This window comes from Bos grunniens, chromosome X (assembly GCF_055505025.1).
Source record: "Bos grunniens cultivar Pamir isolate PY7600 chromosome X, Bosgru_T2T1.0, whole genome shotgun sequence".
NCBI lineage: Eukaryota > Metazoa > Chordata > Mammalia > Artiodactyla > Bovidae > Bos > Bos grunniens.
Genome location: NC_141194.1, coordinates 22,033,796 through 22,061,446, shown reverse-complemented (window position 1 = coordinate 22,061,446; position 27,651 = coordinate 22,033,796). Strand labels below are relative to the sequence as shown.

At 41.9% G+C, this 27,651-nt stretch overlaps 1 long non-coding RNA gene and 1 pseudogene across 5 annotated transcripts in view; one reads left to right on the top strand and one right to left on the bottom strand.

Moving 5' to 3' along the window:
• LOC147339927 (uncharacterized) overlaps positions 1–27,651 on the bottom strand; it is a 550,381-nt gene that overhangs the window by 397,496 nt on the left and 125,234 nt on the right. For 2 of the 5 annotated variants that reach the window (XR_015158508.1, XR_015158507.1), the window contains exon 3: positions 23,816–23,886. The exons of the other annotated variants lie outside the window; for them this stretch is intronic. This is a non-coding gene — a long non-coding RNA (uncharacterized LOC147339927). The remainder of the gene's footprint in view (positions 1–23,815; positions 23,887–27,651) is intronic. 5 annotated transcript variants of the gene reach the window in all.
• LOC147339930 (large ribosomal subunit protein eL31 pseudogene) lies at positions 3,801–4,172 on the top strand (annotated as a pseudogene).

The window sequence follows — 27,651 nt, the reverse complement described above, 5'->3', positions numbered from 1 at the left end:
CCTCATCAGATGACTCAGAGTGATCACAGAGGGATGATTGGGAAATGAATTGCATTAGCAATCAGTTTACTGAAGGCTGACTCTGCCTCCTCATATGTGTGAATTAGGGAATTATAGAGTCAAGGGAATGGAGGTGGGGGGGAGGGGTGGGGAAGGAGAGAGAAGGGTGGGTGGGAACATGACATCTCAGATATTTGTAGCAAGCACTTAGAAGAGATGTTATATAATAAAATGTGTTATGTCATTCTCACTGTGATAATAGAGTTTTAGAAAATAAAAACATATATTTTTGAATATATATTATTTATATTATATATGTATATGTGTATGTATAAATAATACATATTATTTTATGTATATATATGTATGTATGTATGTGTGTGTATATATATATATATGTATAAAATGATGCTTTAGATGAAAGCCTGGAAGAGTTTTAGGAAGAGAAATCTGGAGTTTCTCCTTGATTCTTCTACTCATAATTTTTTCCCCAAGTAATTCTGTCTCAGTTGGTACAGGGTGGAGAGTCGGAAAAAAAATATCTGGCCTTTATTTAATGTGGGTGTAGAAATTCAGGCTGGCTGTCCAATAGGATTGGACTACCTACTAAATGTGTTGGAGTATCTAAAACACTTTTTTAAATGTCTGAGGCACTTCTGGCTTGCCAACCATATGCTGCTGCTGCTAAGTCGCTTCAGTCGTGTCCGACTCTGTGCAACCCCATAGACGGCAGCCCACCAGGCTCCCCTGTCCCTGGGATTCTCCAGGCAAGAACACAGGAATGGGTTGCCATTTCCTTCTCCAATGCATGAAAGTGAAAAGTGAAAGGGAAGTCGCTCAGTTGTGTCTGACTCTAGCGACCCCATGGACTGCAGCCTACCAGGCTCCTCCATTCATGGGATTTTCCAGGCAAAAGTACTGGAGTGGGGTGCCATTGCTTTCTCCGTGCCAACCGTATGTTGAACCACAAATATTTACATCAATGTGATTCAGGAAAAATAAAATGACTTGAAACAGATATTCTTTCTCTACAGATAAAGTGGCCTAGAGAGTCTTGCACGATGTTGGTGAAAGGTGTGTGTGTCACAGACTGAACTGTGTCCTTTCAAAATTCATATGCTGAAGTCTTAATTCCCCAGATTACCTCAGTAACTGGATTTGGAGACAGAGCCTTTGAAGACATGATTATGGTAAGACTGTATGGTTAATATGACCAGTATCCTTATAAGAAGAGATTACAACACAGACAACCATAGAGGAACACACCAAGTAAAGGCCCAGTGAGAATTCAGTCATCTACAGACCAAGGAGAGAGGCCTCAGTAGAAATGAACCCCACCAATACCTTTATCTCCAACTTTTAGCCTCCAGAACTGTGGGATGACAGTTTTGTTGTTTAAGCCACCCAGTCTGTGATACTTAGAAATGGTAGCCTGAATCGACTCACACAGCATGCTACACAGATCCCAATCCTTACCCAAGTTCCTCAAGCTCAAAGGTCAGAGACTGGGCTTGTTTAACCATGGATATGGTAAGGATATGAATAAACTCTGAAACTGTAACATGTCAATGAGAACAAAGGGTAAACTGATGCACAAATATCACATTTTACTATTCTTTACCAACTCTGATGGTTTTTCCAGTGGTCATGTATGGATGTGAGAGTTGGACTGTGAAGAAAGCTGAGTGCAGAAGAGTTGATGCTTTTGAACTGTGGTGTTGGAGAAGACTCTTGAGAGTCCTTTGGACTGCAAGGAGATCCAACCAGTCCATCCTAAAGGAGATCAGTCCTGGGTGTTCTTTGGAAGGAATGATGCTAAAGCTGAAACTCCAGTACTTTGGCCACCTCATGCAAAGAGTTGACTCATTGGAAAAGACCCTGATGCTGGGAGGGACTGGGGGCAGGAGGAGAAGGGGACGACAGAGGATGAGATGGCTGGATGGCGTCACCGACTTGATGGACATGAGTTTGAGTAGACTCCGGGAGTTGGTGATAGACAGGGAGGCCTGGCGTGCTGCAATTTATGGGGTTGCAAAGAGTCGGACACAACTGAGAGAATGAACTGAACTGAACCAACTCTAATAATGGGTGGTGAGTTACAGGTTGGGGTCAACAATATTATGAATATTAGAGACCGAGAAAAACAAAAAGCATAGCCTTTTTGTAATTTTGATTTATTTTTCTAGAACACAGAACATGAATTCTGGGGTTCCTTTGGGATTTGGGGGACAAGAACGATAGTTAAAGCATGGAGATGTCCATAGGCAAATAAACTGCCTGGTCTTACAACATGGCCTTCTTATTCCATACCGAATAAATGCCTTCATAAAGAGCAAGTGTAGTAGGATTCCCTGGTGGTACAGTGGTTAGGACCCCAGGCTTTCACTGCCAAGGGCCAGGGTTTAATTCTTTGTGGGGAACTAAGATCCTGCAAGCTAGTGGTCAAAAATAAATTTTAAAAACCATAAGGGTATTTTTATAAAAGAGCAAATATGTTGCCTGATAAGTCACTGAAAACTGAGAGGAAATCAGGAACAAAACTCTCATTAAAACATCTATATTTCAGTCAAAGAAAGCATGATGCATTATTTTCCAAATCACAAGAGGGTGTTTCAATATTAATAGTTAGAACTCTCCCATTTGGATACAGGTATCTTACTATAAGAATCAGCTTCCTCCATTATAGCCACCTTTGTTTTTTTACTACTACTATAAGTACTTTTACAATTACTTATACTAATTCACATTTTATGGAATTAGCTATCCTTTCAAGTTGATGATGTGTTTCATTATAGAAGTCAAAGGCCCGGTATGTGTGTGTGTGTGTGTGAGTGATTGAGCCTGTTGAAGTGAAAAAGACACTCACAGGAGTTCAGACACTGTGCAAAATAAAAATGATCTATTTGGAGGAATGTGTAACTATCTCAATGAAATTTTAGATTTTCACTAGGGAACAAAGACAAAATAGCTATCCTAAACACTTAGTGGTTTCTTGATGTTTTTTCTTTTCACTTTTCTTTTTCTCCAAGCTGCTTATCTATTTTTAGCTCTTGGCCTCCATTGATCTTTACAGATTCTTAACCTTCTGTAACTCCACTTCATTTCTCTAGAGGCAGATTTGTCTACAGGCCTCATTTCTATGATTCTGTTGTTATTAGCCTAATAAGTATTCTCCCTCATGCTCACTGCAAAGTGGTTTTCTAACACCACAAACAAATAAATGAATCAATAAAAAAAATGGGACTTCATTTGAAGCATGCAAGATTTGTACTTAAAAATAAGCAGCAGTTTTTATTTTCTATGCTGGTAAGAAATTTGCAAATCCATCAGGTCAAAATAACCAACACATGGAAAATGCCTGTTACTTACCATCAATTTTATTTTTAAGTGACATTCGAATAGCTAGAAGAATTATCAATCTGTACATTTTCCTTTGATTATATAGGAGACAGCCTGCCATTATACCATAAATAGTTAATATTACAGCAGTAGGCAGCCCCAAAACATACAACTCCTGCTTTCCAATTTGTATTTATTTGAAAAAGGTCTAGGCAGTGTAGTTTATGCCAAATTATTTACGAAGGTGTTGTATGCTTAAAGCCAACTTTTATTACAATCTTAGATTAAGATCTCAGCAATTATAAGATTTCTTTACTGCTAGGAAATGTTTCTTATGTGACTTCTACAAATACATCTAGGCTTTTATTGGTATCTAATATATACCTATGTGCTCACAACTGTTGTAGGACACACACGAAATACAAAGAACCCCTATGCATTTTTAACCTGGACCCAGCAGGATGGCTCTTGCAAAGAAGTGGAGCAGGAAGGGCCATCTTGCAATGAACAAGATAGTGACCAGAGAATACACCATCAACACACACAAGTGCATCCAGAGAGTGGCCTTCAAGAAGTGTGCTCCTGGGGTACTCAAATGGATCCAGAAATCTGCCATGAAGAAGATGGAAACTCCAGATGTGCACACTGACACCAGTCTTAGTAAAGCTGTCTGGCCCAAAGGAATAAGCAATGTTTCACACCATGTCCACCTCCTCTTGATCAGAAAATGTAATGAGCATGAAGAGTCACATCAGCGCTATACACTGGTTAGCCATGTACCTCTCACTACTTTAAAAAACCTACAGTTAATGTGGATGAGGACTAACCAATGACCGTCAAAGTTGTGAAACCTCAAACACACACACACACACACACACACACACACACAGAGAAGATATGATTCTCATATTAAGTTATGTACAATTTAACTGAACAGAAGATTAAGAAACGAACAACGCAAGACTAAATGCAACTACATCCGAAGGATGAGTTCTAGAGAGAGAGGAGGAGGGTTCAGGATGGGGAACACGTATATGCCTGTGGCGGATTCATTTCAATATATGGCAGAACCAATACAATATTGTAAAGTTTAAAAATAAAATAAAATTTAAAAAAATAATAAAAAAATAAAGAGAGAAACTTGAGTGAGAATGGAAATAGATAATGAAAAGCTCGGAAAGGAGGTTAATGGAACCTAATCTTTGGATCCACTGACTGATGACTTTCTTTCAGAGGACATTATAATTCACATTTTCTAAATTCATCAACTGTCATTCTCAGCCATGCTTCCATTATTTATATGTCACTAGAAATAACTGAAATAAAACTAATGTACTGAGCACATACTATGTGCCAGGTATGATATAAAGTCTTTTACACGGATTTTCTCATTTAATTCTCAGAATAACTCTGCAAGTTATGTTATAGTGCCATCCTTTTTCATAAATTTTTTAAAAATTGGCACTTACACAGGATTAAGTCCCACTAAAAGAAACTGGAGTTCTTGGAAGAAATGGCTGATCCAGGGTAGAGGAAGGTAAAGTAAAGAGTGTACCTGGAATATTTTCTGAGGCAAGAAAGTAAGGAAGCACACAAAATCTGAAAAGAACATTGGAACCAGATTAAATGGACTCCTCCTGGAAAAACTGGGGACAATTTTGGCATCAAAATAGTGTCAGAAATGGTTGATAAAACAACTGAACTTTTCTGTTTGTTTTGAAAAGTCATTTTTTTTAAACTTTTCATTTTGCGTTGGGGTATCAGTTCAGTTCAGTTGCTCAGTCGTGTCCGACTCTTTGCGACCCCATGAATCGCAGCACACCAGGCATCCCTGTCCATCACCAACTCCCAGAGTTCACTCAGACTCCCGTCCATCGAGTCAGTGATGCCATCCAGCCATCTCATCCTCTGTCGTCCCCTTCTCCTCCTGCCCCCAATCCCTCCCAGCATCAGAATCTTTTCCAAAGAGTCAACTCTTTGCATGAGGTGGCCAAAGTACTGGAGTTTCAGCTTCAGCATCATTCCTTCCAAAGATATCCCAGGGCTGATCCCCTTCAGAATGGACTGGTTGGATCTCCTTGCAGTCCAAGGGACTCTCAAGAGTCTTCTCCAACACCACAGTTCAAAAGCATCAATTCTTCAGTGCTCAGCTTTCTTCACAGTCCAACTCTCACATCCATACATGACCACTGGAAAAACCATAGCCTTGACTAGATGGACCTTTGTTGGCAAAGTAATGTCTCTGCTTTTCCATATGCTATCTAGGTTGGTCATAACTTTCCTTCCAAGGGGTAAGCGTCTTTTAATTTCATGGCTGCAGTCACCATCTGCAGTGATTTTGGAGCCCCCAAAAATAAAGTCTGACAGTTTCCACTGTTTCCCCATCTATTTCCCATGAAGTGATCGGACCAGATGCCATGATCTTCGTTTTCTGAATGTTGGGCAATCACAACAGAGTGCAAGCTTGGACTTAGTTAATCAGAGCAATATACAGGCCAAGAGTCAGCCAACCAGAGCAAAGTACGGGTTAGGAGTCACCCAACCAGAGTAAGGTGCAGGCTGTGTTGTGTTTAGTCACTCAATCCTGACTGACTCTTTGTGACACCATGGACTGCAGCCCATCAAGCTCCTCTGTCCATGAGGATTCACCAGTCAAGAATACTAGAGTGGGTTGCCATGCCCTCCTCCAGGGGATCTACCCAACCCAGGGAGAGAACCCAGGTCTTGTGCATTGTAGAATTCCACCAGGGAAGCCCAAGAATACGGGAGTGGGTAGCCTATCCCTTCTCCAGGGGATCTTCCCAACCCAGGAATCAAACTGGGGTCTCCTGGATTGCAGGTGGATTCTTTACCGTGAACTATCAGGGAAGCCCAATGTACGTGCGGCAAGACATCTAATCAGGGCAACATACTGGCTAGAGTTCAGGCAATCAAGAAAGGTACAGGTTAAGAGTCAGCCTGTCAGGGTTAAGCGCAGGCTCGAAGTCAGGCAATAAGAGAAAATTACAGAATAGGAGTCAGCCAATCAAGGAAAGCTCTTCCCTGGTGGTTCAGACCCTTAAGAGTCTGCTTACAATGAGGGAGACTCAAGGCTAAGAAGCAGGCAAACAGTGCAATGAGGTGCTAGGAGTCAGCCAGTCAGAGCAAAGTATAGACTGAGTCATCCATCCAATCAAAGCAAGTAGGGGATAGGAGTCAGCCAATCAGGGTAAAGTACAAGTTCAAATCAGCCAATCACAGTATGGTACAGTCTAGAAGTCAGCGAATCAGAAAAATGCACAGGCTAGAGTCAGAGAATCAAAGCAGAATACCGGCTTCAAGTCAGCCAATCAGTGGCAGATAGAGACATGGAGTCTGCCAATCAGAGCAATATACATGCTAGGAGATAGCCAATCAGAGCAAACTACAGGCCAGGGGTCAGCCAATAAGAGTAAGTAGAGGGGATAGGAGTCAGCCAACCAACGTAAAGTACAGGCTCAAGGAAGCCAATCACAGTAGGCAGTCTGCTGCTGCTGCTTAGTCACTTCAGTCGTGTCCGACTCTGTGCGACCCCATAGACGGCAGCCCACCAGGCTCCCCCATCCCTGGGTTTCTCCAGGAAAGAACACTGGAGTGGGTTGCCATTTCCTTCTCCAATGCATGAAAGTGAAAAGTGAAAATGAAGACAGTCATATCTGAATCTTAGCGACCCCATGGACTGCAGCCTACCAGGCTCCTCCGTCCATGGGATTTTCCAGGCAAGAGTACTGGAGTGGGGTGCCATTGCCTTCTCCGAGGTACAGTCTAGGAGTCAGCAAATAGACCAAAGCAAAGGATGGAATCAGACAATTGGAGCAAAATACCAGTTTCAAGTCAGCCAATCAATGCAAAATACAGACTTGGAGTATGCCAATCAGAGCAACGTACATGCTAGGAGTTAGCCAATCACAGCAAACATAATTCAGAAGTCAGCCAATCAGAGAAAATTAACAGATAGGAGTTAGCCAATCAGAGCAAAGTACATGCTAGAAATCAGCCAATCAGAGAAATGCACAGGCTAAAATCAGCCAATCAGGACAAAATAAAGGTAAGGAGTCAGCCAATCATGAAAGAAAAAGGCCAGGAGTCAGCCAATCAGAGCAAAGGACAGGCCGGGAGTCAGCCAATCAGAACAAACAACCGGGTAGGAGTCAGCCAGTCAAAGAAAAGTACTGGTTATAAGCCAGCAAACCAGACCAATATAAAGCCTGACTTAACCAATCAGGACAGCATGCAAGCTCTGAGTCAGCCAATCAGTGCAAAAGTGCAGTACGAGTCAGCCAATCAGGGCAAAGTACATGCTCGAGCCAGCCAATCAGAGCAAGGTTTGGGCTAGGAGTCAGTAACTCAGACCAATGTAGAGGCTCAAGTCAGACAATCAGAGCACAGAGCAATTTCAAGTCAGCCAATCAGTGCAAGGCAAGGCCAGGACTTAGCCAATCAGAGAAAACTACCAGATAGGACATAGCCACTCAGCGCAAAGTACAGGAGTCAGAAAATCAGAGCAATGCACAGGCTAAGGATCAGCCAATCAGAGTAATATACAAGTTAGGAGTCAGGTAATAAGGGCAAACTAGAGCCTACAGTCAGCCAATCAGACCAAGGTACTGGCTAGGAGCCAGACAATCAGCGCAATGTACATGCCTGTAGCCAGCCAATCAGGGGAAAAGACAGGCTAGAGTTCAGCCAATCAGAGAAATATTCAGGTTAGGACTCAGCCAGTCATGGCAAAGTACAGACTCCGGCTAGGCCAATCAGAGCCAAGGACAGGTTAGGAGTCAGTCAATCAAAGCAAAGTGTTAGTTAGACTTCAGCCAATTAGAACAATGTAGTGGCTAGGAGTCAGCCAATCAAAGCAAGGTACAGGCTAGAGTTTAGCCAATCAGAGAAATGTACAGGCTAGGACTCAGCCATTCAGAGCAAAGTACAGGCTCGGACTCAGCCAATAAGAGTAAAGAACAGGTTAGGAGTCATCCAGTCAGGGCAAAAGACTGGCTAGAGTTCAGCCAATCAGAGAAATGTTCAGGTTAGGACTCAGCCAGTCATGGCAAAGTACAGACTCCAGCTAGGCCAATCAGAGTCAAGGACAGGTTAGGATTCAGCCAATCAAAGCAAAGTGTTGGTTAGACTTCAGCCAAAGAGAACAATGTAGTGGCTAGGAGTCAGCCAATCAGAGCAAAGTAAAGGCTAGAGTTTAGCCAATCAGAGAAATGTACAGACTAGGACTCAGCCAATCAGGGCAAAGTACAGGCTCGTATTCAACCAATAAGAGTAAAGAACAGGTTAGGAGTCAGCCAGTCAGGGCAAAAGACCGGCTAGAGTTCAGCCAGTTAGAGAAATGTTCAGGTTAGGACTCAGCCAGTCATGGCAAAGTACAGGTTTAAACTCAGCCAATCAGAGCTAAGGACAAGTTAGGAGTCAGCCAATCAGAGAAATGTATAGGCTAGTGTTCAGCCAATCAGTATAAGGAACTGGCTAGGAGACAGCCAATCAGAGCAAACTACCTGATGGGAGTTAGCCAATCAGAGGAAAATACAGGATAGGACTCAGCCACTAAGGGCAAAGTAAAGGCTTGAACTCAGCCAATCAGAGCAAGGAACAGGCTAGGAGTCAGCCAATCACAGCAAAGTACAGGTTAGAGTTTAGCCAATCACAGAAATAAATGTACAGACTATGACTCAGCCAATTAGGGCAAAGCACAGACTTGGACTCAGCCAATAAGAGAAAAGAACAGGTTAGGAGTCAGCCAATTAGAGCAAAGTATAGCCTAGAGTTTAGCCAATCAGAACAAGGTATTGGCTAGAAGTCAGCCAATCAGAGCAATGTACAGGCCAGTAGTCAGACAATCAGAGCAAACTACCTGATGGGAGTTAGCCAATCAGAGAAAAATACAAGATAGGAGTCGGCCAATCAGGGCAAAATGTATGCTAGAGTTCAGCCAATCAGAGAAATGTACAGGCTTGGACTCAGCTGATCAGAGCAAAGAATAGGATAGAGTTCAGCAAATCAGTCACCTGCTGCTGTTGCTAAATTGCTTCAGTCCGACTCCGTGCGACCCCATAGACAGCAGGCCACCAGGCTCGCCCGTCCCTGGGATTCTCCAGGCAAGAACACTGGAGTGGGTTGCCATTTCCTTCTCCAATGCATGAAAGTGAAAAGTGAAAGGGAAGTTGCTCAGTCGTGTCCGACTCTTAGCGACCTCATGGACTGCAGCCCACCAGGCTGCTCCATCCGTGTGATTTTCCAGGCAAGAGTACTGGAGTGGGGTGCCATTGCCTTCTAGTGCTAGCAACCATTAAATGTTTTAACTATTTGATCTCATTTAATTCCCACAGTAACTCTGTGACAGGGATTCTATAATTAATCCCTCCTGGTGGCTCAGATGGTAAAGCGTCTGCCTGCAATGCGGGAGACCCGGGTTTGATTCCTGGGTCAGGAAGGTCCCCTGGAGATGGAAATGGCAACCCACTCCAGTATTCTTGCCTGGATAATCCCATGGATGGAGGAGCCTGGCAGGCTACAGTCCCTGGGGTGGCAAAGAGTCAGACACGACTCAGTGACTAACACTTTCACTTTCAATGGGGAAATTACAAGCAAAGAGTCAGCCAGTGAGAGCAATGCACAGGCTAGCAGTCAGCCAATGAGAGCAAAGTACAGGTCTGAAGTCAGCCAATCAGAGCAAAGTACAGGCTAGCAGTTAACCAATGAGAGCAAAATACAGGCTAGGCATCAGTCAAAAAGAGCTATGTGCAGGCTAGCAGTCAGCCAATCAGGGCAAAGTACGGACTAGAATTAGCCTATCCGCATTAGGTACAGGCTATGAGACAGCCAATAAGAGCAATGTACAGGCTAGAGGTCTGCCAACTAGAGAAATTTATAGGCTAGGAGTCAGACCATCAGGGCATAGTACAGGCAATCAGAGTCAGTCAATCAGAGCAAAGTGATATGGAGAGGAACCCTGAGGTCCTTACCTCCACACACCATGTCCTCTGCCTGCCCTTGGTCTGTGGAAAACTTTAGACAAAGAATAAGTTTAATCAGAAAAATGAGAACATGTGAAAACCAAGGAAAGCAGTCAAAGGAGACCGAATAACAATAATGTATTGATTAAGCATAGTCAAGGACCTTTAAATCTTTCTTGAGGGCTACAGATAATATTCTGAGCCACATCCTGTAAGCTGTCATATAGATATTAAAACACTAGGGTGAAGAAGTTAACTTCATGATGACCAGACTGTTCTCATGACATAAGCTGCCACAATTCTGAGAACTGGCTTCAAAGAAATTGGAACAAATGGACCCTGGAACTGAAGATTAACTGCACTTAAGACAACCAAGATGATTCAACGTTGACTGTGCCTTTTCTGCATATAGTCCTCTCCTTCTATCTAAAAAAGTTCTTGCTTCAGTGGTTGCCAGTGGTGGGGGTGGGGGTGGTGGTCCATCTTTGGACAGACATCCGCCCTCCTACCACTCAGTTGCAGGCCTCTGAAATAAAGTAAACTTTTCTTTACAACAACCTGGCCAGTTTACTGGCTTTTGAGAGGAGAGCAGCCGGACCCCACACACCTTTTGGTAACAGATTTTGGTGCCCATATTGGGGCTGCCTACTGCTGGCTCTTGAGCTTTCATGGCACCTGGTTCTCCTGGGTTTTCCAGGGGAGACCTGTGGCCATGACAACGTATGAGCCTGCTGCTTATGGCTAGCTAGCCCAGAGTAGGGGATTTCGGGGACGTTCCTAGCAGCTGCCAAAACCATCTGTTTTGAGAATCCTCCCTGTTTCTCCCTTGCTTGGCACTGGCTGCCAACTTATGCTTTTCCTTGGCAGAATGGAAACTTAGACTTGAGATGAGCTGACGAGTTCCAAATCTTGGTTAGTCCACCAGTGTGCACATGGGCGATCTTCTCATTTGTGAGTGCTAGTGCTATTTAGGCAGTCTTCAGTTAGTTCTGATGTTGAGAACTGTTTGGGGCTTGAGGTGCTATTTCAGCATTTTGCAAATTGGTTCTGATGTGTGTCTGATGTTGATTGTTTGTGAACAGTGCTATTGGTGCATTGACAATTGGTTCTGACATCTATCTACCATTGAGGACCGTTGGTGAGCACCATGACACTCACGTTGGTGAGTGTCATTTGGGCATTTTGCCAGTTGGTTCTGATGTCGGCTACCACTGGGAATGCTTCATGTTGGGGAGGGGTTTGTCTGGGAATCTGTACTAGTCTCCCTCGGAGAGGGTTTGTGACTGACCTGTTGTTTGGTGCATGTGTGTGTATTCCATTTGTGTCAGTGGCATTGTGTTGCCTTATGCAAAATGGGAAATTCAGGTTCAATTCATTAAGAAAAATTTTAGCCATGGAATCATGACTAACAAAAAAGAAACTTTTTTTTGGACAATATATAGCAAAGTAGTCTTTAGATTCCTAAGAAAATTGGTTAAGATGAAACTCTTGCAATTCTAAAAACCGTTTCTCTTTGCATGTGCAGTTAGAGAAGGCTAGCTTGATAAAACAATTTTTTCAGACCACACTAAAACAAAAATATGCCTAGAAGAAAGTTGGAAGTTGACTCTCATCGTGTCCTTGAATTACAAACACGTCCACTTTGCCTGAGCCTTCATCTTTGTATTAATAAGTAAAACTTCAAGCCAAAGGGAAGAAAAGAGAAGGCTTAAAATTGCGTGTGTAAAATTGGCTATTCTGTTATTCATAAATGGATACATTTAACTGCAAAGTCTAATTCACGAAATGTAAAACGATGAAACCATGAGATATCCATTTGTCTGGAGGTCTGCATGGGCTTTTGACTTTGGATAGTATTGTCGAGGTTAACTTTTAAAGGAGTTCTATTGAATTGGCCTTAAAAAATATAAGCACTTACAAATAAAACAAATCTAAATATATCTACCCTTGTCTTCTTGTAAGAACAGGAAGGAAACTAAAGATGTTTGGGTTTTTAAACATGCATGTTGTATCATTAAAGAAAAATTATGGTTTGATAAAATGAATGTTTTTAAAGTTTATGGAATATATTCTTTTATTTGCCAATCCGAAAATGTTGCTATAACATTTCAGTCACTTGTGTCTTGGATTTGTTATGCTTTTCAGGGTTAAAACTTGTGATGTGAAAAGTGATAAGGAAACCATTGCAGTGTGTAAAGCAAGTAGGATATGTGTTGTCAGCAAAGAGAAGGTATAAAGAATGGAAATATTTTTGTCGAGAAAGAATGATGATAACACTTCTGTCCTACAGGTCTTTCTTTCTGTATAGGGAAATGCAGGACAAATTTGTGGGGATTTAGGAGATTATAGGAGAAGGCAATGGCAACCAACTCCAGTATTCTTGCCTGGAAAATCCCATGGATGGAGGAGCCTGGTAGGCTGCAGTCCATGGGGTCGCTCAGAGTCGGACACAACTAAGCGACTTCACTTTCACTTTTCACTTTCCACTTTCATGCATTGGAGAAGGAAATGGCAACCCACTCCAGTGTTCTTGCCTGGAGAATCCCAGGGACGGCAGGGCCTGGTGGGCTGCCGTATATGGGGTCACGCAGAGTCGGACATGACTGAAGCAACTTAGCAGCAGTAGCAGCATCAGGAGATGATAAAAAAAAAGGTTTCTGAAAAAGGAATTTTGAAAAAACGAATTTTGTACCTCGGCAGGATTAAGATTACACTAAATTTAATTAGGCAAATGAATTTTATTGATAGTAAACTGATTCTCGATCTAATTTTTTTCCTTCTATCTATGAAGAGAGCAAAGTTCTAGTGGAATATTGATCTGAATTTGGTAACAGACTTCTAAAGGAAAGTAATTGTCTTGTTTCTAATCATATTTTGACCCCAATGTTCAGGATGGAAATATTGTCCAGTAACGTGGTCACAGAGTATAACTACTTGTGATACGTAGCACTGCTGGCTTTAAGTTTATGACTTAAAGCACATGTACAATATCTGTATGACAACTGGATATAAATGATAAAATGTATGGCCTAGAAAGCATTTCCCTGTGAACATACCTCTGAGCCTGTTCATGATATCTGATTAGTTTTCCCCCAACATGAACAACTAGGCAAATATATAAACAAAAACAAGGCCAAGCACCCAGAGAAATGGATGGACCCAGAGCAGGGAAAAGAGCCACTCTGCCAGCGTCAGAGAAATAACTGATGATCAATGCTTTCTTTGAAAGGAGTTACAATTAAAAGAGGCAAATGATGGAAGAAATTTTCACATACTGAGGTATGGGGAAATAATTCTGGCCTACACATGATTTATCTTGAATTTTAGGCTAGCAAGCACAGCCTGTTCGTGGTCTATTAAACATACACTGTACATCTGCTTTAACCATTAAGGAAAAATACATTCAGAAAAAATACAAAGATGCATTTTGATTATTATTCTCATTGTAATGTCTAATAATTTTCAAATGCTTGTCCAGGTACTATGACAAAGTAATATTCCCTTTTTCCTTCTGTACCTGTCCCTATTCATGACTGCAGAGTAATCAAGAAAAGGGAGGTTTGAAACAGAGCAGAACCCTATGATCCTTGCCTTCCTGCACCCACCATGTCCTCAGTCAGCCTTTTGTGTGTGGAAAACTTTAGTCAAAGAATAAGTTTAATCAGAAACATCAGAAACTGTGAAAACAAAGGAAAACAGTAAAGGAAACCAAATAATAATAATGTACTCATTAAGCATAGTCAAGGACCTTTAGTCCTACAGATAATATTCTGAGGTACATCCTGTGATGAGTACAGATACCAAAAACCAGGGTGAAAAAGTTAGCTTCATGATGACCAGGCTGTACCCAACAACATATGCTGCCACAATTGCAAGAACTTACCTCAAACAAATGGGAACAAACGGACCTTAGAACTGAAGATTAAGGGTACCTAAAACAAGCAATTTGACTCTGATCAGGTCACCGATGAGAAATCGGAAGATGAATGTCAGAGCTGAACATGCTGTTTCTGTTCGTAGCCCACTGCTGTCCATGAAAGGTCTTACCACAATAGTTGCCAGTGGTGGGGAGTTGGCCTTAGGCCAGACATTCATCTTGCCACCACGGCTGCCAGCGTCTGAAATTAAGAAATCTTTTCTAGCCACTAACCTTGCTTGTTTTTTGGCTTTTGAGGAGCAAATAGCAGGAAGCCACATACATTTCGGTAACTAAAGCACAGGCTAGGAGTCAACCAATCAGAGCAAAGAACAGGCTAAGAAGCAGGCAAACAGTGCAATAAGGTGCTAGGAGTCAGCCAGTCAGAGCAAAGTACAGACTAGGAGCCAGCCAATCAGAGCAAACTATGGGCTATCAGTCAGCCAATCAGATCAATTATAGGCCAGGAGTCAGCCAATCAGAGCAAGTAGGGGATAGGAGTCAGCCAATCAGGGTAAAGTACAAGTTGAAACCAGCCAATCATAGTAAGGTACAGTCTAGGAGTCAGCGAATCAGAAAAATGCACAGGCTAGAGTCAGAGAATCAAAGCAGAATACCGGCTTCAAGTCAGCCAATCAGTGGAAGATATAGACACAGGGTCTGCCAATCAGAGCAATATACATGCTAGGAGATAGCCAATCAGAGCAAACTACAGGCCAGGAGTCAGCCAATAAGAGTAAGTAGAGGGGATAGGAGTCAGCCAACCAACGTAAAGTACAGGCTCAAGGAAGCCAATCACAGTTGGTACATTCAGCTGCTGCTACTTAGTCGCTTCAGTCGTGTCCGACTCTGTGCGACCCCATAGATGGCAGCCCACCAGGCTCCCCCGTCCCTGGGATTCTTCAGGCAAGAACACTGGAGTGGGCTGCCATTTCCTTCTCCAATGAATAAAAGTGAAAAGTGAAAGTGAAGACGCTCAGTCGTATCCAAATCTTAGCGACCCCATGGACTGCAGCCTACCAGGCTCCTCCGTCCATGGGATTTTCCAGGCAAGAGTACTGGAGTGGGGTGCCATTGCCTTCTCTGAGGTACAGTCTAGGAGTCAGCAAATAGACCAAAGCAAAGGATGGAATCCGACAATCGGAGCAGAATACCAGTTTCAAGTCAGCCAATCAGTGCAAAGTACAGACTTGGAGTATGCCAATCAGAGCAACATACATGCTAGGAGTTGGCCAATCAGAGGAAATACAATTCAGGAGTTAGCCAATCAGAGAAAATTAACAGATAGGAGTTACCCAATCAGAGCAAAGTACATGCTAGAAATCAGCCAATCAGAGAAACGCACAGGCTAAAATTAGCCAATCAGGACAAAATAAAGGCAAAGAGTCAGCCAATCATGGAAGAAAAAGGCCAGGAGTCAGCCAATCAGAGCAAATGACAGACCTGGAGTCAGCCAATCAGAACAAACAACTGGGTAGGAGTCAGACAGTCAAAGAAAAGTACTGGTTATAAGCCAGCAAACCAGACCAATATAAAGCCTGACTTAACCAATCAGGACAGCATGCAAGCTTTGAGTCAGCCAATCAGTGCAAAGTGCAGGCTAGGAGCCAGCCAACCAGAGCAATGTACAGGCAAGGAGTTAGCCAATCGAGCAAAGCAGGGGCTATGAGTCAGCCAATCCGGGCAAAGTACAGGCTCTAGCCAGCCAATCAGAGCAAGGTTTGGACTAGGAGTCAGTAACTCAGACCAATGTAGAGGCTCAAGTCAGACAATCAGAGCACAGAGCAATTTCAAGTCAGCCAATCAGTGCAAGGCAAGGCCAGGACTCAGCCAATCAGAGAAAACTACCAGATGGACTTAGCCACTCAGCGCAAAGTACAGGATCAGATCAGATCAGATCACTCAGTCATGTCCGACTTTTTGCGATCCCATGAATCGCAGCACGCCAGGCCTCCCTGTCCCTCACCAACTCCCGGAGTTCACTCAGACTCACGTCCATCGAGTCAGTGATGCCATCCAGCCATCTCATCCTCTGTCGTCCCCTTCTCCTCCTGCCCCCAATCCCTACCAGCATCAGAGACTTTTCCAATGAGTCAACTCTTCGCATGAGGTGGCCAAAGTACTGGAGTTTCAGCTTTAGCATCATTCCTTCCAAAGAAATCCCAGAGCTGATCTCCTTCAGAATGGACTGGTTGGATATCCTTGCAGTCCAAGGGACTCTCAAGAGTCTTCTAGCAATGCACAGGCTAAGGATCAACCAATCAGAGCAATATACAAGTTAGGAGTCAGGTAATAAGGGCAAACTAGAGGCTACAGTCGGTGAAGGCAATGGCACCCCACTCCAGTACTCTTGCCTGGAAAATCCCATGGATGGCGGAGCCTGGTAGACTGCAGTCCATGGGGTCACTAAGAGTCGGACATGACTGAGCGACTTCACGTTCACCTTTCACTTTCATGCATTGGAGAAGGAAATGGCAACCCACTCCTGTGTTCTTGCCTGGAGAACCCCAGGGACGGGGGAGCCTGGTGGACTGTCATCTACGGGGTCGCATAGAGTCGGACACGACTGAAGTGACTTAGCAGCAGCAGCAGCAGAGCCTACAGTCAGCCAATCAGAACAAGGTACTGGCTAGGAGCCAGACAATCAGTGCAATGTACACGCCAGTAGCCAGCCAATCAGGGAAAAAGACAGGCTAGAGTTCAGCCAATCAGAGAAATATTCAGGTTAGGACTCAGCCAATCATGGTAAAGTACAGACTCTGGCTAAGCCAATCAGAGCCAAGGACAGGTTAGGAGTCAGCCAATAAAGCAAAGTGTTGGTTAGACTTCAGCCAATGAGAACAATGTAGTGGCTAGGACTCTGCCAATCAGGGCAAAGTACAGGCTCAGACTCAGCCAATAAGAGTAAAGAACAGGTTAGGAGTCAGCCAGTCAGGGCAAAAGACTGGCTAGAGTTCAGCCAGTTAGATAAATGTTCAGGTTAGGACTCAGCCAGTCATGGCAAAGTACAGGTTTGAACTCAGCCAATCAGAGCTAAGGACAAATTAGGAGTCAGCCAATCAGAGAAATGTATAGGCTAGTGTTCAGCCAATCAGTATAAGGAACTGGCTAGGAGACAAACCAATCAGAGCAAACTACCTGATGGGAGCCAATCAGAGGTAAATACAGGATAGGACTCAGCCACTAAGGGCAAAGTAAAGGCTTGAACTCAGCCAATCAGAGCAAGGAACAGGCTAGGAGTCAGCCAATCACAGCAAAGTACAGGTTAGAGTTTAGCCAATCAGAAAAATAAATGTATAGGCTATGACTCAGCCAATTAGGGCAAAGTACAGGCTTGGACTCAGCCAATAAGAGAAAAGAACAGGTTAGGAGTCAGCCAGTCAGCACAAAGTATAGCCTAGAGTTTAGCCAATCAGAACAAGGTACTGGCTAGAAGTCAGCCAATCAGAGCAATGTACAGGCTAGGACTCAGCTGATCAGCGCAAAGTAAAGACTCAGACTCAACCAATCAGAGCAAAGAATAGGATAGAGTTCAGCCAATCAGTCATCTGCTACTGCTGCTGCTAAGTTGCTTCAGTCGTGTCCAACTCTTTGACCCCATAGACTGCAGCCCACCAAGCTCCCCCGTCCCTGGGATTCTCCAGGCAAGAACACTGGAGTAGGTTGCCATTTCCTTCTCCAATGAATGAAAGTGAAAAGTGAAAGGGAAGTCGCTCAGTCGTGTCCGACTCCCAGTGACCCCATGGACTGCAGCCCACCAGGCTCCTCCATCCATGGGATTTTCCAGGCAAGAGTACTGGAGTGGGGTGCCATTGCCTTCTCCACTGATATTTTAACTACATAGGAAAGTGAGTACCTTTACATTGGAGAAATCTGCTGGTAACAGCTTAGCCAAGTGATCCAAGTCAACATTACTACAAATGAAGGAAACAGACATCAAGCGCCTCCAGATGCATGCACTAAGCAGGATACAACATCATTTAGGTGGTATTTTTGACAATCATGAATGACCTGAATCAAATCATTAGAAAATTTTAATCCAAATTGGGTGACAGTCTATAAATGGTTCAGACGTTTCGAAAATAGCAATGGCATGAAAAACTCCAAAATTTAACAAAAAGTTTGTTTAGATAAAGTGGAGGTCAATAGACTCAGTTCTAGGTCAAGAGACTAATGAGACATGAAAACTAAAGCCCCATAACATACAATATAATATCCTAGACCGGATTCTACACCAGAAGAAGAAAACTATTACAAAGGTTATTTGTAGAAGACATTGATTATATTGAAATTGAGATTTTTTTATACTAGATGATCGTATCAATATCAAATGTTCTGAGTTTGACAGTTGATTATATTTACATAGGAGATTTTTCTTATTCTTAGAAGGTACATAATGAAGTAGGGATGAAAATTGACTCTTAAATGGTTAATAATAAGATTAGAGTATGAGATAAACCAAATATGGCAAAATATTAATTGTTGATAAATCTAGCTGAGGGATGTAAGAGTGCTCATTGTACTTTTCTTTCACCTTCTCTCTAGGTTCAGGAATTTTCAAAACAGACAGCTAACAAACATGTGAAAAGATGCTCAACATCACTCATTACCAGAGAAATGCAAATCAAAACCACAATGAGGTACCATTTCACGCGGGTCAGAATGGCTACAAGCAATACATGCTGGAGAGGGTGTTGGAGAAAAGGGAACCCTCTTACACTGTTGGTGGGAATGCAAACTAGGACACCCACTATGGAGAACAGTGTGGAGATTCCTTAAAAAACTGGACCCAGCAATCCCACTGCTGGGCATACACACCGAGGAAACCAGAATTGAAAAAGACACGGGTACCCCAATGTTCATCGCAGCACTGTTTATAATAGCCAGGACACGGAAGCAATCTAGATGTCCATCAGCAGATGAATGAATAAGAAAGCTGTGGTACACATACACAATGGAGTATTACTCAGCCATTAAAAAGAATGTATTTGAATCAGTTCTACTGAGGTGGGTGAAACTGGAGCTTATTATACAAAGTGAAGTAAGTCAGAAAGAAAAACACCAATACAGTATACTAACACATATATATGGAATTTAGAAAGATAGTAATGATAACCCTGTATGCGAGACAGCAAAAGAGACACAGATGTATAGAACAGTCTATTGAACTCTGTGGGAGAAGGCGAGGGTGGGATGATCTGAGAGAATAGCATTGAAACATGTATATTATCACATGTGAAACAGATCGCCAGTCCAGGTTCGATGCATGAGACAGGGTGCTCAAGGCTGGTGCACTGGAATGACCCAGAGGGATGGGATGGGGAGGGAAGTGGGAGGGGGTTCAGGATGGGGAACACATGTACACCCATGGCTGATTCATGTCAATGTATGGTAGAAACCACTACAATAGTGTAAAGTAATTAGCCTCCAATTAAAATAAATAAATTTTTAAAAAACTAAAAAAAAAAAAAAAAGTGGGGAGAAAAAGGAGTTTAAGCAACTTGCCAAAGAAAGGCAGTGGGTGAGGGGTGGCACTAGGATGAAACCAGACAATGGGCAAAGCCAGCCAGGGCTTTTGACCACACCTCATCATCACAGCAGCCAGAGCTATCATTTCAACACACCCTTCTGCTCCCAACCTTCCTGCGGCTCCCCATTTCACATATGGTCAAATCCAACACCGTTATTTACAATGGTTTATGTGGCCCTGTTCTGCTTCTATTCAGTGTGGTCTGCAGACCTGAAAGAAGTTCAAAATGCAGACTCACACTCCAGACTCACTAAATCTGAATCCATGCTTCAACAACATCCCCCCCCCCACCTCAGAGGATTCCTAAGCCTATCAAAGGACACAGTTGCCTCCGTGACTTTGCCTCATGACTTGGCCTTACTGTGACTTCATCGTCTACCAGACACTCACTCATTTTCTCTACCTCAGTGCCTTTGCACTTGCTATGTCTCCTGCCAGATACAAACTTTCAATGTGTATCTACCTGGCTCAAGTGTCCTAATTCCTTTAGGATTCTTCTCAATTATCAATGAGCTTCTCCTGATATAAAATCTCAATATTGCCCTAAAAATCTGCATTCCCCTAGAATTCCTGTTCTATCTGCTTTGCTTCTTCTCCAAAGCCCTTTTCAACTTTCTGGCATACTGTGCCTTTGCCTGTTAATCTGCTTATTGTTCTTGTTCTGCTCTACCCTGTAAGTTCCAGGAAAGCTGGAGATTTTGTCTGCTTTATTTTTTGCTTTATGCCTAGTTCCTAGAATAGTACCAGCTTCATATTAGTTACATAACGAATATTCATTAAGTGAATCTATAAGAAAATTATCTCTAATTCTCACACCAGTATTGTAATTGTCTACAACTAAGAGAAAAAGAGATTTAAACAAGTCAAAGAACTTGCCCAAAGCCACTCAGCTAGTAAGAAGTGTAACCACGGGTAGTTACATTTGGTATCTGTGTCCAAATTCTATACTTGCTGCCACTGTTGTACCACTGACAATACCCTGAAGAAGAGCTCACCCTATAGAGTGACTGCACTGGAGGAGGAAGATGGATCTTTACCATTGATACGGCTCCTCACAGATAGAAAGGAAGGATTGTCACTTATGAATTCATTCTTTCTTATTCTTATTTTATTCCACAAGGAGGACTATACTGCCTCATCAGAACCTCTCAGCACCCATGCATCACAAGCTAGCAGAGTCTGATTCGCTTGTTGCCCAGCTAAGGTTCTCCCCTTGATCAAGGAACAGGAAGTTGAATGCCAGTGACTACCTCACACCTGGTGTAATGGCACTGTGAAGTCATTTATTGTTCCTAAATGTGTCTCAGTGGCTGTGACCTGAGCACTAGCTTTCTTTGGTCAGGACTGTGCTGTCTGAGACAGCAGCTACTTCTGTATACAAGTTCCCTTCATGTCCTTACTGTTCTATCACCCAGAAATGTATTTCATTTGATTTTAAACTCAATGACCTGAACTCTGGAAATGCATCTTGGTTAATGACTTCATTTAAAGCATCTGACAGAAATATGTGCATACAAATCAAGGCATTTATACTCTCATGAGAGCTCGGTGGATCTCAAAATTCATTGAACTTTAGAGGCCCTGAAGAAACTTTTTAAAAAAATGTATACTGGTATCTGGGCCTCAGCACAGAAATTTTTATCTAAATAATTTCAGGTGAGTCCCAAGCACCTGTATTTTGTAAAGACCCCAAGTAATTATAATGATTTTCTAGGTTTAAGAACCATTCTGAGACCTCAAGAAAATACACATGTGTATGTGTATGTGCCCATACACACACACACACACACACACACACACACACACATCTCAGTCTGTAGCCCCAATAGAGAGGAATACCGAGCAGATGATAAAACAAAGAACAAGCTACTGAACTGACCCTCAACAAACAGAACAAACAGTGTGGACCTGACTCAATGACCAGTGAAAGTCAATGAGGTGCCAAGAGTCCATTTACACCATTGATTTAACGGCTCACTGAGCTCTATTTCTTTATTTGCTTTTAGTCCTTTTATAGGATCAGGAAGGTCCCATAGAGAGGGGTCAAGCAACCTTGGATATACCAACAACTTTGATTCACCTTCAAGGAACACTTTTTAAGAGATGCTGTAACACGTAGCTGTGTACATAGGGCCCAGTGACCCCAAGTCATCTCCTTCACTGTAGAAGAAATGGGGTTAATATCAACAACAGGCATTATTACATTACATTTCTCTTATTTCTCAATATTGAAGGAGGTTATATTTGTTTCTTCTGTTTGCAATAGTGAAGCATCATGAAAATGAAAAATTAATACCTTGGGGACTAGCATTTTCTTCACAGAGATGCTATCTGGAGGGATAGGAAGCCTTGTTCTCAATAACATAGCAAGAAGATCATTCCTGTAAGGAAAGTCTCACACTACTTCTTAATGATTTAGGTATGTATTTTGATTGTGGCAAAAACAAAATCAAGTTATGAGAACTCTATTCAGTATCATGGTATGAAGAAGGAAGAGGAAGAAAGACCATAACAAGTATTTGATGTGTGACTGCTCCCCAAAACTCCTTCTCATTACCACAAACCCACCAGCCTCTGGTCGCTTAGTTCTCCCTTCCAATTCCAAGTTCATTTCCTTCCAGAAGCCACTCTGAGCACGGTGGTTTGTCAGCTACCTTGCCTTCCTCAAGATCACTCATGATTGATTCATTTGGACTTGGTGTGACACTGTGTCATTAGTTATCTTTTTATGGGCTTATAACTCTTCTCAGTATTTCAAATCATCTTGAAGATAAAAGTTCTATCTTATGTGACTACATTTTTCTCATAGAGACTATACACAATACACACAGCACCCAGTAGGTGTTCAGTATACAGCAGTTGCTTGATTTGTTACTAAGTTGCTTATCTATTTTGTGAAAATTAAATTTTCTCCCTAGTCATTTGAAATGTGTTTAACATTTCAAGAGTCCTAATCAGATTAGAATTTTTATTAGTGAACTTTCAATATACAAGCACACCGAGACCATTTAATAGCATGAGTTTATACTTTTTTTAATGTCAAATTAAATATCATTTTAGGCTTTTCTCTAATGGCATTTGACCATTCCTTGCTTACCTTGAACATAAACTGTGCTCCCACCTCAGGGCTTTTGCACATGCTTTTCAGTTCAGCTAGAACATTCTGTCCTCTCAACTATTCATATCTGCCTCTTACTTGCCATTCAAACCTCAGCTTAAATATTCCCTTCAGAAAGGGCCTCCAAGACCACTCAATTTCAAACAGCTCAGGGACTTCCCTGGTAGTCCAGGGCCCAAGACTCTGTACTCCCAATGCAGGGGGCCCAGGTTTGACCCCTGGTTAGGGAACTAGATTCCACATGCCGCAACTAAGAGTCTGCATGCCCTAACTAAAGATCCTGCACGCCACGAGGAAGATCGAAAGTCCAGCATGCTGCAACTAAGATCTGGAACAGTTAAAATAAATAAATAAATAATAATAAATAATAAAAGAGCTCAAACACATGCTCTCTAACACACTACCTTACTGTTTTCTTAATTACACTTAAATATCAGTATGCTCCTTCTTTTATTACAATGAAAGAATCTCATGGATCTATTTGTTTATTACCTAGTTTCTGACATTCAGGTGCATGCTCTCTGAGGGTAGGAAACTTCTCAGTAATGTTCACTCTCTATTCCTGCTGCTCATAAAGTGGTACATAGTAAACACTTGATAAATACTTACTGCAGATACAGATTCTGAATAGACTGAAAGTTGAAGGGCAGCACTCTTTTACTCAGAAACAGGGTAAACATTTGAAGCTTAAAATCAATTCTCATTTACATGTCTATTTCCTATGGGATGCCTAAGTTCTTAGAAGATAGAGATCTAAAACCAGTTACAAGGAGCTGATGGAGGACAGAACTGGCTTGAGAAAAGAAATGGCAACACAGGTTGTTAAGAAAACCTGGGACTCACTTCTCATTCATGTAGCAGTTGACTGCAGGTAATATCAAAATAATCATTATTTGTTGAACTGAAATCAATAAATATTTAAATCAGCCTACCTTGTCAATTATCATTTCTCTCATTTCTCCTTCTACTATCTTGGGATCATTCACTCATGTTTGACAACTCCCTGCCAAGAAATATCAAGTTCATATATTAAATTAAAATAATCCAGAGTATAAATAACACTTATGTGTCTATGAGCAAGTGAGTAACATTTATAGTGCATCACTCAACTTTGAATTTAATACCATCTCTAGCTTTAGTAACCTGGGGATTTTTTTTAATAAGCTTTAGTATCCTAAGGTCAAAGGATATACATATCTTAGGACCATGCAACCTCTTTTCTTCCTTCCTTATCTCTAGCAGAGCTTTTTTTTTTTTTTTGCTCAACCACAGGATGAAATCATCAGGTTTTCTTTATATTCTCTCAAAGCAATTGACACTTCAAGTGACTTTGATGTTCAACAGCATTTGCTCAAATATCTTTCTGACACTGATCCACAGTGTTGTAGTACCTTTCAATCCCAAAGCTTTTGACCAACAGAAAATTGTTTTCTTTACTATTATATATGTCAACAGACTTTAATTCAAATCAATTCCATTTGAACTTTCACTAAAAACATTTTCTTGGCTTTGCTACCTTAGATATGCCCTGATATATACTTTGTCACAACTAGGTGAAGAGCTAGAGTGCTGGAAGGAATCTTTGCATGGGGGAGGGAAGGTTAGTAGCACTAACTGAAATTTAAAAGACAGGGAATATGAAAATAAAACTACAACATTTTTCTAGAGACAAGCAAAATTTCTAAACCATAGGATGCCTTTCCAAAGGAGTAATTGAAATGCAAAAAGCTGTAAAACTGGTTTTAGATGAAATAGTGAATCATCCTAGTCAGATCTTGCCACGTGCCAGCCACTTATCAAGCCTGCTACGTCCTCAAAAGTCCTATTCCTCGCATTCTTGAATGATGATGTTTCTAATGATAGTTCTATATTTGGTTAGCTGTAACCAAAAATTTTGATGAATAATCAGAGTACTATTCAGTAGGATCTGCATGGAAAAATCCATGAAGATCCTCTCTGGTGAGTGACTAGGGCAATGATGTGCAATATTTGGTGTTTATGGCCCTGCCATTTTGGTTTTCCAAATTCCTAACACAGTGTGTTAGGAACCTGAGAGATGCCAAGAAGTGGTCTCAATGGTATGATGCTTGCACTCATCATCACTTGTGATCACTGCTTGTCACCTTTCCAGATGCACTCTCAAACATTCTGCATTTGTCTCTGTGCCCTAGAAAGGTGATACACATGAATCACATCGATGGCTTCACTCATCTCCTGGCTTCTGGATGGGTTTGGCCATTAAGAAGTATCAGCAAGCAGTGAAATGGTTTCCTGAAGGCTGTCTGTGCACAGCACGGCTCTTGTCATGTGGCCCTCTCCACATTGCTGTCTCTGCCTCTGGGTTGTGGTGACCACTCTCCCCACTCACCATCTGGGGCCTAGAGGAGAGAATGCTGTTTCTAACACTAAGGATACCGCATCACAGTTTCCTTCTATCTTCACACAGTTGTAAATCCTCCTTCGTTAAACTCTTCTAAAATGACCCTCCTTAAGCTTCCTTGGAATTTCTCATGAGCCCTTCAAAGTTCACGTGCTTGTCTTTGACGGATTTCCCATGTGGTAGAAAAGAAAAAGATAATACGTTAAGATAGTGATAGAATCAAATTACTCAAGAAAATGACAAAATCAAATATGAAACTATGACATCTCCATGAAATGTTACTGGGATTAAGAGAAATGACAAACTAAAGATGGACCCGAGGAGATTTTCACCTAATGATGGAACTTCAGATGGAGTGGCAAGACAGGGGAATATTTGGACAGTGGAAAAAGAGTAGATCTTAAACATTTTCACCACATGAAAAACTTGCTAATTATGTAAAGCAGTGGATGTGTTAACTAACTTTACTGTAGTAATGATTTCATTCAATATATACATACATCAAATCACGTTGTAATCTATAACTTACACAATGTTATATATCAACATATCTCAATAAAGCTTGGCGGTGGGCTTCCCTAGTGGTCCAGGGGTTAAGATCCCATGCTTCTACTGAAGGGGGCGCAGGTTTGATCCCTGGTTGGGGAAGTTCCATATGCCTCACAGTGTCGCCAAAAAAATAAATAAATAAAAAATAAAGCTGGGCTGGGTAGGAAAAGAAGGGGTAAAGAATCTCTGCTGGGAGAGTGACTTTGGCAAAAGGATAAAAAGTATTATACACACACACACGTAATTTTTACTTCTATAACAGAATGTGAGAGGACAATTAACTGAATGGGTAACTGGTTCATATGATCTCAAAAACCTCCAGTGGAGAGGTAAATTTATGATCTATTAAAATACTGGCATAAACCATGCACTCTGGATCAGGCAACATATGGGTGAATTCCACCCACAGGAATCAAGGTGCCCCAGTGATGATGAACAGAGCAGCCACGGCACCTGACATGGACACACTGAAGAGGGGCTTCAGTTGTGAGCTACTATGTTACCCAAAAGAACAAACTGAGATACGAAATAATCCTTCCTGAGGCTTACACTGTTTTGTTTTCTTTTTTAAGATAGCCTCTGATCAAAGGTTTTTCTGAACTGTCATCACATCAGACATCGCTGCAATGTGAATGGATGGTTAACATCTTTTACATAATCTAGAAGTCCCAGATACACCACACTTTAGATTGGCAAGTAGCAGCATGAGCTAAAGACCCATGCGCTACTTGCCCGTGGTGATCATCGTAACAAGAGCAGCATTTGGTGCTGAGACTCTGAGCCAACACACCCTCAGCTTTTAGTCTATCCTTGTGCACTGTCCAGAAGCTCTGAGTTTCTGGTTTCCGATGGTGGCTAAAATTGCCATGAGGAATAGCGTAGGTAATGTCCATGACAGCACTAGATAAGCTGAATAAAAGGTCATTCAAGTGAGAAATGTTGCTTAGGAGGATGGAGATGGTGGAAAGGCAAAGTAAAAATACCTCCTGCAGGGGCTTCCCTGGAGGTCCAGTGGTAAAGACACTGCACTTCCACCACAGGGGGCACGGGTTTGATCCTTGGTCAGGGAACTAACATCCCACATGTCACATTGTATGGCCAAAAAATAGAATAAAAATATCTTCCTCAAATACTTAGCAACATAAATGCATAACTTTGGTGTTCCTCCCATAAAATGATTTAACAGGGTACTAAAGGATTTAAATATCTCAAATCTATGGGCTCCCCAATTTGCTTTAGTACCAATATTATTATATTAAGAACTATATTAAAACGTAACATTGCCTTTTGTACACTGTTTCACAGTTCCTTTCACATCAACTAAGAATGTTTCCCATACTTTGTAAAAACTCTTCTGTCTAGCATTTACTTCAGAGAAGCTTTTGACGACAACTCAGCCATATTAAAATGTGAATCAAGTTTCTCTTGCTTGCCAAAGCAATGTCTGATAGAAGATGTCAGTGAATCACATCAGGAAAATTTCCCTGATCTACTATGGAAACTCACAAGGGTGACTTTCTTTCCCCTGAAGTAACTCCAGTGCCTGCATCTGTGCATTGGAATAATTATAATTATAAAAAAGTTTTTAATTTGTGGGAAAAAATGACCCCCAAAATGAACGTGCCTCTCCCATCACACCAGTTCTCAGGAATGGGAGAGATGAATGAGTCAGAGAGATAGAAGAGACACAAAAGAGAAGCATAAGGACAGGATTTTAAAAGCTTTTATAGCACAGGGAACTTGACTCAGTGCTCTGTGGTGACCTAAATGGGAAGGAAATCAGAAAAAGAAAGGATGTTTGTGTATGTATAGCTGGTCCATTTTGCTGTACAGCAGAAA